Source organism: Strix aluco, chromosome 2 (assembly GCF_031877795.1).
Source record: "Strix aluco isolate bStrAlu1 chromosome 2, bStrAlu1.hap1, whole genome shotgun sequence".
Lineage (NCBI taxonomy): Eukaryota > Metazoa > Chordata > Aves > Strigiformes > Strigidae > Strix > Strix aluco.
Window position 1 is genome coordinate 66254701 of NC_133932.1, and position 13732 is coordinate 66268432.

The window sequence follows — 13732 nt, forward strand, 5'->3', positions numbered from 1 at the left end:
AATGATTTAATTCTTGTCTTGAATAACTAAGGTGCTGAGTGTGATAACTGATGAATCCAAAGCACTTTGAAAGAAGTGAAACAAGTACTGCTCTTACAAACAGGCACTATTTGATCAGATGATGTATCTTTACTGGCTATCATAAAGCACAAATGAGTCACTTGAGAGAGATATTCTGAACATCTGTCACTTTTAGTGAGATAATGAATTTAAACCTGTGGTGCAGCCAATTGTGTTTGCACCATAAGGAGTGGGGTGGTTTGTTTTGGAAGGTGGAGACATTTGTGGGCAGAAAACTTAAAGTACTAAGCTGTTACTTCCTTAGGAAGAGAAGAGCATAATAAAAGCCAAGGTCTGGGGGTGCACACCAGGTTGGGGTTCCTTAACACAAAGTGTGCCACAGCATTGGCTTCCCCAAGACCTTTGTTACTGCCCTTTCCCCTTCTTGGCTACTCAGTCCTAGTACCATGGCATGGTACCATCTCAGTTATGCTGGCACAGCTGTTGTGAACTGGATTTGGGAACTTCTCTGTCTTTGAAAACAAACCCTGAGAAACCTGTGGGGGTATTTTTGTGAGGTTTGTTTTTTAACTGGGTAAGTTCCCAATTTAGGCTGTATTAACAGAAGTTTGGCTGGGAGATAGAGGGAAGTGATGAGTTATTTGACAATTGTTAGACCACATCTAGGGTAGTGTGTCTAGTTGTGGGCCCCCCAATGCAGGAAGGGTATGGTCAAACAGGAGGGAGCACATGGAGGGCCTCTGAGGCAGTGGGGCCTAGAACACCTGCCCCACAAGGGGATGCAGGGGCAGCGGGGATGTTTCAGCCTGGAGGAGGGATGCCTTCAGGGGCACCTAACAGCCCCTCCAGTGTCTACAAGGGGTTATCAAGGAGACAGTCAGGCTTCTCATGGTGAGGGGTGGGAGGAGAAGTAGCAACAGGTACAAGTTGAAACAAGAGAGGTTGAGACTGGCTATAAGGAGAAACTTTTCCCCCATGAGGACAGCCAGGCAGTGCAGCCAGTTGTCCAGGGATGCTGTGCCATCCAGTCCTTGGAGGTTTTCAAGACTGGAGTAGACAAAACCTGGTCTGAATTCCTGCTTAGGATCAGACTAGAGACCTCCTGAGGTTCCTTCCAGCCTCAGTTATTCTGTGACATGGGTATAATTTCATGCTATGTATTTCAGTCTGTAACAGGGTCAGGTCTGGGAATGCACTGTGGTAATGCAAATAAATATGAGGTAATGATACAAAAGCACAGTAATGGCCCTCTGGCCTGTTTCACCTCAGAGGCCAAAGCCATACAGCATCAAGTTTTGCTCAGTTCTGCGTAAATACTTGTACTGGTTTGGGCTGGGATAATTTTCTTCATAGTAGCTGGTATGGCTCTGTGTTTTGGATCTGTGACCAAAACAGTGTTGATAATACACCAATGTTTTAGCTATTGCTGAGCAATTCTTGCACAGCGTGAAGGCCTTTTCTGCTTCTCAACCTGCCCCATCAGTGAGCAGGCTGGGGGTGCACAAGAAGCTGGGAGGGGACACAGCCAGGACAGCTGACCCCAACTGACCAGAGGGGTATCCCACTCCATATGGCATCATGCTCAGCAATAAAAGCTGTGGGAAGAGGGAGAAAGGGGGGGTGTTTGGAGTGATGGTGTTTGTCTTCCCAAGTCACTGTTACATGTGATGGAGCCCTGCTTTCCTGGAGATGGCTGAACACCTGTCTGCCGATGGGAAGCAGTGAATGAATTCCTTGTGCTTTCCTTGTGCACGCAGCTTTTGCTTTACCTATTAAACTGTCTTTATCTCAATCCACAAGTTTCCTGACTCTCACCCTTACAATTCTCTCTCCCATCCTGCCCAAGGGCGTGAGTGAGCAGCTGAGTGGGTCTGAGCTGCTGGCCAGGGTTAACCCACAGCAATACTGTGCAGCTGTGCTGTGTGCTTACCATCAGCAGTGACTTCTGTCCTGGTTTCAGCTGGGATAGAGCTAATTTTTCTTCTTAGTAACTAGAATAATGCTGTGTTTTGCATTCAGTAGGGAATTTCATATAAGAAGAGTGTTGATAATATACTGATGTTTTTAGCTGTTGCTATGAAATCAAGGACTTTTCAACTTCCTATGTCCTGCTGGTGTGCAGGTGCCCAAGAAGCTGGGAGGGAACATAGCCAGAGCACCGGACCCAAATTGACCAATGAAATATTCCATATCATATAATGTCATGCTAGTATATAGATGAGGGTTGGCCAGGAAGCTCTCTCTCCCAAGACTGCAGTGTCAGGATTTTCTCCCCTCTGGGACAGCTAGCCAGGAACGGGCTGGGCATCAGTTGGTGGGTGGTGAGCAATCACATTGTGCATCACTCATTTGTATATTCTATCTCAACCTATGAGTCTCCTTACCTTTACCCCTCCAATTCGCTCCCCCATCCCCCAGACAGGGGAGGGTGAACAAGTGGCTGTGTGGTCTTTGACTGCTGTCCAGGTTTAAACCATGACAGCTTCCTCCACCCACAACAGGTTTCAATAATAACATCTAATTGGACTGGTTAGTGAAACTGATAAATAGATGGTAATCTGCAGGTGAGGACCTAGCTTAGGTTCTTCATCTATATTTCTGTAGTAACTGTGGTTCCTCTGTAAAATGCCCAGGAGAGATCTTGTTCACTGCTCAGTGGAAATCTTTGCTCCCAGGAGCAACACAAATGTCACCTGTGGAACAGGAGAGATCAATAATATTGAAATGTAAAGGTCATCCCTGGCCTGAAACTCTTTCTGAACACCCCACTACAAAACCCACAGGATAACTGAGGAGCTCTGACACAGGTGGCAACAACAATTAGAAGCACAGAAAAATTTCCACAAGAAAAAGAAGTGAAAGCTCAGTTCCCAGTGCCAGCAAGAGAAGACACAAATCAAGAGTGACATGACAAGGTATACAAAGTAATGAGTGTGTTTAGAACAGTAAATCTGATGCTTATCCATCCTCTTGTAATAAGGAGCAAGGAGAGAGACTCAATTACGCTGAGAGGCAATACATTTAAGCTGCAAAGGGGAATTTTTTTCCTAGCAATCAACTCCTGAAGCTAGTTGCCATAGCTTAGAGCAAGCAGTGAGAGACAGCTCTGCTGGCTCTTGAGAAGGCAGGCATGTTCAGGAGTGTACACCTTCATGCCGCCTCACTTGCCTCGAAAATCACTTCAGACTGGCCCAGGACCTCCTTCATTAAAAGCCTGGCCTGTTTGAGCTGGGCTCAGCAAGGCATTGCTCAGCAGAGTGCACAGTGAGAGACCTGGAAATATGCTCGCCAGTGGGGGAGCAAGTACTGCCCAGCCTCATGATGTGCCACTCACCAAAGAGTCAGAGCATGAAGCACAGGAGGAAAATCCTCTTGGTGTTTCACTTCACTCTTTCTGGTCCCTCCATGATTTGGTGTCTCGGACAGCCTCACTCTGTTTTTGGCTCCCGCAGGGAAGAGCACACTTACTAAATCTCCAGGAGATGGCAAGCTGGGAGGGACAGCAAGTGCTGGAGGACAGAGTCAGCATTCAGCATGGTCTTGGCAAAGATACATCTGGAAAAAATACATATGGCTCGCTGAGGATGAAAGGAAGGTATTACGCATACTGAAGAATAATCAATTGCAGCTTTGCAGCAAAGGGAACGGGTAACTGTCAAATATCACAGTTTTGGGGAGAACACAAAAATATGTTGTGAAATGAATAAGAAGTGGTAGGGACTATGACATGGGAGGTGTCACACTGCTGATTATAGGAAAGTTTTCATGTACAGAGTAGCACTGGAGAAGAAAGAGGGGCATGTCAACAGGACAGAGCCCAGCAGAGAGGAAAGGCAGAGGTCAGGGAAAGCTGGTACGCTTAATGAAGTGGGGTTGGTTTGCTAGAAGGAAAGTTTGAAGAGGGGAATGATATAATGCTTCATTAAGCTCATCACTCCTGGCAGTATCCACCATGCCCATGGATGTACACTGCCAGGAGAGGTAAGTGTAAAATGAAGAAAGAGTCACATTGAGAGAATGAAGCACTGACTGATAGGCAGAGTTACCTTTTCTTCGTCATAAAAATTCTCCAGGGGGGCCAACACCTCACTTGGACTCTAAGTTACAAAAGTTCCAGCTCTGAAATAATTGCAAGCAGCATTTTCTCTCTTCAGTGTTACATCATGGTGCAATGTTTATTCCTAATTATGTTTCATTTAATTAAAGTTTAGTACCATTGTTTTGTTGAATACCTAGCATACTTCAGATAGAAGTTGCTCTGGCTGCTTCTGGAGAAGTGTAAGATTTAATCTTAGAGAGCCCAGCACTTAGATTTTACATACTTCTATCTCATGGTAACACTTGTTGCACTAACAGCTGTGACAAGTGACACCTGACTCCCAGAGCTGTAGGGCAGCCCTGAGAAGGATACTGTCTTTGCTTCTGGGACGCTTTCATAAAACAAGAGAAAACATCCCAGCATGGAGAAGGAAGCATATGAATTACAGAAAAAATGGAAAAGCCCATTTGTGACCTGCAAACTCAGCCTGCACACAAACTGGAGTCCTCTGAAAATGCAACGGAAGGATTCAGATGACTGACAATGAGGGCTTGACCAACAGCCAGTAAGATAACTAACTGGCATGTACACATGACGTGAAATACCATCTAGGAACTAAAAACACATCAGCTGACTGCTTGTCTCATCCTCACAATTCTCAGCAGGTAATGAGACAGAAGTAGCTGCAGAAATTGCAAATCTACCTGCTGGAGATTTAAAACCATTTGCTTAACATAGCCACTCGGGCAGAAGACACACGACTGCTTGACAGGCTGGCCAAAAGCTGCCAGTATCCCATTCCAGCTTTCCTAGTGCATGTGAGGGTGAGGCTGCCGAAGAAACTCTGGGTACAAGATGGATTTGCTTATTATTGTAAACACAGCAACAAAATACTTATTTCTTTGCTGGGATCTTAGAGTCGAGCACTGACTGCAGGATCTCTGCTGACAGCCAAGACAGATGCTTATGTGGAGATCGCTCTGAAGACGTGTCTTACTTATCTGTTCCAGGCAATTCACAGATTGCAATTGCCACCCCTCTACCTTATTAAACAGGGTAGAAGCATATGTTTGACTGGGCTGGACTACAACTGTCTAATCTATACATCTGTCACCCTGATAGATTTCTGCATTGAACAACTAAAAGTAGCTTCCAGGTCTCCAGTCATTTCTGGATCTACTTTTTCCACAGTGCAGAAACAAAAGTGTGACTGATCTCATACCTGGTTATGATTCACCATCTAAAATTTTGACATTTCTCTGGGGCAAAGAACATCGTGCACTAAACACCATTTATCTATTAGCCTTAAACTTGCTGAGTGATCAGTAGAGAAACTCTGAAGGACAGCAAACTTGAAAGAAAAAAGTTCTGAATACCTTTACCACAAAGCTTCTGCACCCAGTGGTTTCTACACACCAGTTCAGATAGTGCCTGATTAATTACTACATGGGGGAGATACATGCACAAAAATACATGCTTCTGGAGTATAGCTGTCTAAACATCAGTCAGAAAAAGACCTAAATACGGACTAGAACTTCCAGCAGAAAAAGCAAAAATGCAGAACACACATGAACTGACCTCAGAACACAAAGGACCAGCAATCCTGTATGACTCATCAGAAAAGGACCAAATCCGGGAGCCCATTCAGCATACGACCGAGCTCACGTTTCCTCTCACAACCCCGGAGTGAAGGGATATGCCACAGCCACCCACCCTGCTGGGCAGCATGGCCTCTTCTGGGACTACACCAGAGATTCTGCTATGTAAATAAACACCAAAAATAGCCTTTGATTATAACTTGGTAGTCTTGTACCACATCTTTTCCTTCATTTCCACAGCTGTATAGTCTGTACAGTTCCACAATGTATAAAGTAAGATAACCCAAAGTCGCTATTTTGTGATTTACAATAGAGCACGCACTTGACTTCCAAGAGGACGAGGACGTTTAGCATTGCAATATTGGGACCGGTCAGCAGAGGGCAACGCCAATATCAAATTTGTGATAACTCAAAGCAGAGGCAGGCCGCTGGTGCACCGTGCTTGATCTGTTCCTAACTCGGGTAACGAATGAGGTCAGACCTTGTGCATCCCTTATGCTCACCTGGATAAGGCTCTCCAAGGCCATAACTTGGGATGTTTCCTCTCCTTACAGGGAAAGTGGAGGTGATGGAAGATGGCAAGCTTATAAACACACAAATCTCAGCACAGAGTGAACGGCAAGCAGTCTGCACAACAGAGACATCCATCAGCAACGTCAGTCCTCTAGACAGGTAAAAGAAGAAAAGCTTTTCCAGGCATCATTTCAGCTCCATGCTTCCATCTGCCCACAGCTTCATTGAATTGTGGAGCACCATGTACATGCATTTTCTAATGTGTTTTATTGAAAACATCCATTTTCCTTGACAGACAATTGCACCATGCCACAACTGAGTTAGGAAAGTAACGCTACATCAAGATAAACGTGTTTTGCAGCATCAGTAACAAGAGAGGTGCCAGAGGACCTGTATTTTGAAATTTTTCATTGCTTTGTTTTACAACTAAGGCACGTACCAGCCTCAGCTGCAGGTGACTAGACCTAAGCTGAAATCTGTAGCATGGGATATGGGAGAACTAGTCATGTGCAAAACTACCATGCAATTAGTGTCTTATTTTACAAACACTTCTGTGATCAACAGAACTAGCAAAGTTGTTTCTATTAAATTTGTACTTTGAGGAGGATCTCCTATATTGTATTTAATGAAAGATACTTTTTATTACCATTTCATTAGTATAGTTTCATGCTGTGGCCCTTATTTCAGTCAGGACATACATCAGCGTTCTTTCTTTTACAGAGCTACCTATTTCCATGTAACTCGTAGGCATCAGCTTGTAGTTTCAGCTCTCCATCATATTTGCCTAGAACTGCTCAGCAGATTCAGAAATTAATAAATGAGGACAGATGGATAAGCAAGAAAATGGTGTGCTGCCATAAATGTTGTTTTCCTAGGAGGAAGGTCAAAACCTGAAGCGATTAAGGCAGCTGCATAGGGAATGCATAAAAAGGGAAATTGTCTGTCTGAGCTCTAGTTCTGGCTCTCTTGATGAATAATGGTACACCTACATTTCAGTGAACCACTTATGGGCATGATTTTCATACTTACCAAGCACTTTGTCGAACAGGAGCTTACCTGTGAGTATGAAGTTAAGCATGTACCAAGATGGCACCTTACCACCTGACTCAGCTTCCCCCTTTGTGAAACAAGGGTACGGGTACTTAACCTCAAAGTTTTGCTATGATGCCCAGTTAATTTCTGTTCAGAAATAGCTTCAAAATCCTCAAGAGTGTCTATTAATCAGCCTGGATAAAACCCCAACCTTCCAAGGAAGCCAGATGTTGCTGGTCTGGATATTTGTCTGAATATGTTCCCAATCCCTATGTTTAGAATAAATAATGACATTAATAACTGCAATAAGCTAGTAATATTTGTTCATGGGATTTACCTTATAATCAAATGACAGAATTTATCCTTATATTTAAATTTATCCTCAAATAAAAGCTGTTATCTTATTACCTTAATGCATCATTATTTATCAGTGTAATTAGCCCTACTCCAGTAAATGTTTAAGTACTCCTCAGTGTACGTTTTGCAAAACCAGGTGCCAAAACACAGTTCTCCGTTTGTCCCATTCAGACTGGTAACACCTCTAATGAAAAAAACTTTTCTTGTTGTTCTATCCCCAGGTTTCTGAGTATCTAACATTTCTCTGCTGATGTGTTGTAAGGCAGCAGTGAAGTGTCATAACCATGTTTGTTTCCTCTTCAGCAGCAGATGTTTGATCTGTTGGTGGCCCCTGGGGCTGGTGTGAAGCTTAATGAGCTGCACTCACTTTTAGCAAGTGCTGTGGAAGGAAGAGTATGTCTGGAAAATATCAGTGGTCCTGTTGAGTAGGTAATGGGACAGCAGGTATAAATACACAGCCAGAATGGCCAGAAAGTACTCTGACATTCATCTTGCTTGACAACCTTTGTAGCATAAATGAAAGAATATCACCCAGTAATTCCTGCCACGAAGGGAATTATTCTTTGTTTTGCTTTATTCTGTCATGAAATGCTACTTCACACAATAAATTTTACATTCACTTCCTGCTGATAGTTGTGCTGCTCTTTCCCTCACTGTCTATGTCTCTCTATTTTTACAGAATTTTCATCTTCATTCTCCCATTTCATATTTTCTCACCACTTCAGTACTATTTCTCCCAACAACAACTTCTACTTTAGCCCTTCCTTCTCTAGCTGCCTTGGCAGAGAGTATCCTGGTACAGATGAAGGAGGCAATGGATATGCTCTGAGAAGAAACATACTTTGAAGCAGGTACCAGAGCAAGTTTCCTTTGAGAGGAACTGTAGGTTGTTAATGTGGTAGAAGTTAGTTAAACTCCTCTGGTGTGGAAGAGTCATCTTCCTATTTTAAAAGTTACAAAAATTACTATTAAAAAAAATTTATGGATCCATGGAAGAAAAGAGATGGATTACAAGGAGTAGGAGGGGGAATAGATCCCTTCTTAAGTTTTAATAACTTGCATACCCATTTCTCCCATGGACTAGTACTGAATTTGTAATCTGTGTTAAAAGAGAAGATGTGACTTCACCACTTTCTGGATCTTTTGCCATGATTTCAGAGGAAGGAAGACTAAGTCTATTTGAAGAGAAAGTGATCTTCAAAGAAAACAGCTTAAAGACATGAGGAATCCCAACATGCCCATCTTTGAATTTCTTCGAAGAATGCTTCAGTTGGCAGGATTAACTGATGGTGAAGCACTCAGTTGTTTACAAGGATATTATTTTACACGATTTAGTATTGCTGCCATTGTATTGTCATGAAAAACAGCCCCTTACGTCCATCAGGAGGGCACAAGGGAAGTGCTCAGCCAGAAGTAGGCCACGATCCACATCTCAAAACAGTTTCACACCAATTTCTCCACCAGTCCAAATAGACTTAAACCTAAACATAGTGAGAATTGAGCCTGTGTGATAACATGTAGAAAGAAGCTCCCAGACTTGTAAATAGGAAGCACGTTGAGGCAAGCTTCCTGGTCTACTACTGAATGGTGGCCCAGTGAGCAGGGTACACATATAGAATACCCTGGACAAGTTGGGTCCCAGGTCTGTTATCTGATGTGTTACAGTGACCCTGATAGGAGAGATCAATAAGGGAAAAGTAAATCTGAAATAAGTAAGGATGTTAAAACTTGGGATGGGAGAGGGACTGGGATATGCGACAGATGCTTAATGTTTCCTTGACAGATACATGGGCTATGCTTGAGTTCCCTTACAGCAGCAAGCACCTTCCTTGGTGAATTCTGCTAGCAAAGTATGATTTAGCCTCATCAAGCAACTGCATGATGTTTGAATGAATAGAGAAGCTCAGAAGAATATCTGTTTCCTAGTTCAAGCAGCAATCTTCACTGTCTTCTGGGCATGTTTGAGACTCAGCACTAACTGAATTTCAAAAGAAAAAGTCAGGCAAGTGCTGTGACAGCTTGACACAACCCCTCACTGGTTGCCCTTAATTCCAGCTTAACCTGTGCCCTGGATTCAGTGCATGCTACAAGGAGAAAGAGCCAAGTTTCTCCTCTGACAGGGTGGAGGACAGCTATTTTCAGGTTACTAACTTGTACTTCTGTTGCATTCTGCATTACACAAGGCAGGCCTGTTGACTCTGTCTTTATCGCTATATGGCATGATACCTAGAATTGTATTCATGGCCTGAGATCACATTTGGACTAGACATTGCAAAAAAAAGGAAAAAGAGAAATGTCAGTATTCCTGATGATTTATCGAACCACTGAGTAACAGTCAGGCTACCTCTTTCTGTTGCTGTGCTGGCTCTGTGTGGTACCTTCACTTACCACAGTCCTTGCTGGCTGTTCAGAGCCCTAGATTCAACGTGCTAAGCACGGTGCTGTGGTAACGTGGCTCCAGGGCAAATTGTTAGCAACAGAGCTTGCTAATGCCTTGGGCTGGCAGCAGCAAGTCCAAAAGAAAGTATAGTGGCCAAATCAAACCTTAGGCAGCTTCATGAAAACCTCCTGGACCAGGGGCACATGTGGAAAGACACCTAAATTTTGGTGCTTAAGAAGAGAGGTACACCCAGAACAGGCAAAGCCTGAGAACATGTGTGTGCCTTCCTTGGCTTGGCAGGTAGAGAGCTTGCAGTCTGACTAAGCATGCAGCTAGCAAGTTGATGCAGTAAATACTTTTTCTGGGTCTGCCACTTTGACAAGTGCATTTAAAATCTAACTCAGCCTAGTGATCACATCTCCCATTCCCTGCTTTCAAGCAAGATCAGAGCACAGAGATAATGCAGGGTGAGCTTGTACATTTTGCTAGTTTATTGGTTACATATTTCTAAGACTATGACTGACTCCTCTCACCAGCTACCAAGATGTTGCAGGCATAACAAATGTTAAAATGGTTACTAGTTGAGTTTAAGTGGACTTGTCTTTTTCTGGGTAGAATGATTCAGAAACCCCACCATGAAACTTCTGGCAAAAATATTCTCACAGATGCTATGCACAGTACTGCAAAGAAAGCCACACATAGTTGGAGCAAGCTGGAAAGAATACATTTTTCATCACAATGCTGGAAAGTGTTGTACTGTTCTCTCCCACACACTGTCTTGATACAAGCCCTTGTTTGGGAGTCTAATGAGCTGCTTGTATAAGCAAAACAATTTCCAGTAGTTCTAACACTCAACAGCCTCAATATAGTCAATGAATATTTGCTCCCTGAAGTCAAGGAAGTACACAAGTTGTGACATGAAGGAAAGCTGGGGAAGAGAGACCAAGAAAGAAGTGAAGCAGGCAATGGTGGTAGAAACAGGAGCAGAGTCTGTCCCCACTGCTAGGGCAGCCTTCACAAAACATATGCTTCACATATTATCAAGGTATTTATTTAGGCTAGAGTAGTGCACAACCTGGTAATGAACAGAGATGAGGATACACTAGAAGACTGAATGTATGTTTTATTGTATATTTAAACTGAGACTGGATTTTTAAAACTCAAAGATTAAAAGTAACCCATTGAAGCACATGTAATGTATCTTCAAAAGAAAGACATAATAGGCTTTACAGCTGCAAGAGAGAAACAGAATTGGGAGAATTAATGAGTTCCCCAAAATTAATATATTAATGTTGGACATTACCTTTTCAACTGTCTTGAGACTTCACAAAAAAAGCAGGAATGAATGCACTGGTTGTTCTACATTTAGAAGTGCAACTGAAAAACTGTAGTCATGAGCACAGGGAACAAGAGAGCCACAGCAAGACATATTTCAGGAACCAGTATGTCTATAGGTCAGCTCTAATTATTAAAGACAAAGCAGATCTGTATGACAGCTGCTGGGACTCCTGCATACTCCAGGGATGCTCTTTCCCTGTGGCTCTCCCTGGACCTGTCAGTGGCCTCTCCTTGTTCCAGTATTCCTCCAATTTGTCTTGAGTTTTGCCAAGAAAGGGAGGGTGAGCCACTGCTGAAGGTGATGCCTCTTCCCCTCCCTGCAGTGTAGCAGATGTGAGCTGCAGGACCCCAGAGCACCTATTGAGCACTCAGCTGTGACAGACCACATCTTCCCAAGCTTGCTGCTTCTGGAGCAACAGGATGCCTTGAGCTTACCAGCCACCTTGCGGTCACACTTAAGCCTACGTAAAATTTCTGGTAAAGCTAGATGTGTTTAATATGAGATGTATTGAGTTGTTTGTTTGGCAACAGAGAGACTAACCAGCACCACTCCTGATGGCTGCTTTCCTTCTGACCAGGTCTCAGACAGAGTCCTGTACCCTGGGCAGCAGCAGGGCTTCTTGGCTAGCTTGTCCCAGCACAGGCCATACAGCTCCCTGAGACTGGGGCATTCCCTTACACAAGCCAGGGTCAAGCTTTGCTTCCTCTGCAGAAAAGCTGAAACTTAGAGAAAGGTCTCCATTAATTTCCACCCAGCCACCCTCCCCTCCCCCTCCTTTTATTTGGTAGAATTTCACAGAATCAACTAGGTTGGAAAGGACCTTGAAGATCATCCAGTCCAACCATTAACCTAACACTGCCAGTTCCCATCTACACCATATCTCTCAGCGCTATGTCGACCCTACCCTTAAACACCTCCAGGGATGGGGACTCTACCACCTCCCTGGGCAATCCATTCCACTGCCTAATAACCCATTCTGTAAAGAAATACTTCCTGACATCTAGTCTAAACCTTCCCTGGCGCAACTTGAGGCCATTACCTCTTGTCCTATCACTTATTACTTGGTTGAAGAGACTCATCCCCAGCTCTCTGCAACCTCCTTTCAGGTAGTTGTAGAGGGTGATGAGGTCTCCCCTCAGCCTCCTCTTCTCCAGACTAAACACCCCCAGTTCCCTCAGCCGCTCCTCATACGACCTGTGCTCCAGACCCTTCACCAGCTTCGTTGCCCTTCTCTGGACACGCTCGAGTAATTCAATGTCCTTTTTGTAGTGAGGGGCCCAAAACTGAACACAGTAATCGAGGTGCGGCCTCACCAGTGCCGAGTACAGGGGTAAGATCACTTCCCTGTCCCTGCTGGCCACGCTATTTCTGATACAGGCCAGGATGCCATTGGCCTTCTTGGCCACCTGGGCACACTGCTGGCTCATGTTCAGCCGGCTGTCAATCAACACCCCCTGGTCCCTCTCTGACTGATTTCTATAGGTACAGGGGTTTGCTGAAACCTCCTGTTCCATGGTTCATAGCTCATGTACTGTTCCATGGGTCATAGCTCATGATACAGCTTCACTTCAGACAGAGGCCTCTGAAATTCCCACGGGGCTTCACAATCACAGCCCACATCATCAAGGCATTGAAAACAGCCTCTCCCTCAGCAGCTCCAGCCATCATCCCCTCCTCGGTCTCTTCTTCCTGCCCCCATGGAAGCTTTCAAGTTATGCCAACACCACGCTAGAGGGTAGTGTTTTACTTTAAGAAACAAAAGAAAAGAGGAAAAAGACAAAGTTTGACACATAAGCCCAGCAGCCGGGTTCACAGTAGATGCTGTGAGCAGCAGAAGGAGCAGTACAGGATGAAAGGAGCTGCACGAGCCCATGCTGCTGCAGGGGCACCCATGCTGTGGGCAGCTGGCTTGGACAGGCCAGGAGCAAGCTTCTGAGCCAACACAGCATGAAACATAACCATCAACCTGACGGGGGAACAGGGGACTGTTTTTCTTAAAGCATAGCTCATATGGTCAATGTTGATTGAAACTGCTGTAGAAAAACATCCAGCAGCCGTCTAAAGAGCCACTGTTGCTCTCCAAGATAGTGTTTTGTTTGTGGTGCAGGTCAGCAGCATTTCACCCTCTAGATCTCTAGCCAAAGGTTGCCATGTTTACAGATAGCAACGGCTGATCTTATGGCTGCCCTCAAAACATTTCTCTGTTATCCACACTACAAGTGTTTCACTTCTCTCCAGTGCTCATTGCAGCCAGTTATAGAGGGACTGACCTGATACCAACAGACTCTCTTCCCTTTGTCTTCTCATAGACTAGCCTCTAGTAGGTGTTTGCAGCTTACACACGTGCTAGAGGTTTCACATACAGAAAGTCCTCTGGCTACAGTCCCACAATAACTCATTCCTGGCTTCTTGCCCTTCATTTAAATTCCCTAGCCTGCCTATACAAAAAGAGA